Source organism: Lycium ferocissimum, chromosome 2 (assembly GCF_029784015.1).
Source record: "Lycium ferocissimum isolate CSIRO_LF1 chromosome 2, AGI_CSIRO_Lferr_CH_V1, whole genome shotgun sequence".
In the NCBI taxonomy this organism is placed as follows: Eukaryota; Viridiplantae; Streptophyta; class Magnoliopsida; order Solanales; family Solanaceae; genus Lycium; species Lycium ferocissimum.
In genome coordinates this window covers 31,122,236-31,123,542 of record NC_081343.1, presented here as the reverse complement: position 1 = coordinate 31,123,542, position 1,307 = coordinate 31,122,236, and positions in this window count along the sequence as shown.

Sequence of the window (1,307 nt, the reverse complement as noted above, 5' to 3'; positions counted from 1 at the left end):
GCTCGAGGCGGTGAAGGCCAAGTATTTGTATACGAGGGGTCGGACAGTGACTTCGAATCGGAGGAGGGTGATGCCGAGAGCTCGGATGAAGATCAGGCTTAGGAGCCTTAGATTTCTTTCCGCTTTTTGCGATTTTCTATGTAGTTTTTTTTTTTTTTTTTTTTTTTTTATGTATTTGAAACTCAAGGCTGTTTTCTGAGCTTTTGTAAATATTTGACATATATATACAAGGAAGCTTTTGCCCGGTTTAATTCAACATTTTTCATTGCATAATGTTCCTTTATCTTTCGTGTTTAAGGATTAGAATATTCGTTGACTTGGCTTCGAACTCGTCTAGTGTGTGCTATTGCCTTAGCATGCATTTTTGTCTTAGAAAAAAATAAAATTTAAAGTAGTAGTGACTCGGTCTCAAGTTTCACTGACATATGATATTGCCTTAGCAAAAATTCAAAGTGGTAGTGACTCAGTCTCAAGTGTTACCGACATGATATTGCCTTAGTACCGAATTTCAGAGATAATACCGGGGCTTATTGTTAACCGTTAACAAGTTAATGAATATGTAGTATGTAAAGGCCTTATTTTTCTGTGTGCGAACTCAGACATCTCCGAGTCGCATTGTGTGATCGGGTCGAAATTCGGATGACTTCGGACATCGTTCGGACCGTAGTCTGCTAAATAAGTTGAGTTGTAGTTTTGGGTTTTGAGACCGCAGTCTTAAACAATTTAGACCGTAGTCCTTCAAATTCTAGACCGTAATCTTTTAACAAGTTGAGCTTTTAGCCTTTAGTTTGTACATTTCAGATATTTGGGGTCCGAAAAATAAAACGAAATATAATATTAATGCAAAAAAGGAAATAGTAACGACTGAAATGATACTTTGAGAAATTTCCAAGTTTATTGATTGAACCGGAGACAAGATTACAATAGTGGCCGCGGCAAGGACAAGCTAATAGGGCATGATACAGTCGACCATTTGGCCCTTATAAAAAATCCTATCGTTCAAGCCTTGGATTTGACTAGGTATCAATTTTCCCAGGGAAAGATAGTCCCCTGGTACTGGAGTCTGAAGTATGAGGGCTCGAGTACTATTGATTCGCTGTGGGCAGCCCCCAGTCCCCGGTTCTTGACAGGTCTTCTTAGTTTTAGACACACGCTGTATGGCGCTGCCTCATTAAAAACCTTGCTGGAAAATCCACCTGGGGACAAAATCGACCGAAGGGGAAAAGAGTGAGGCACGTGCTTTTAGTCCTAAGCCGGTGACTTCTCGACTGCCATTGTGCTGCTTCCGATGCCAACTTCGACGCATG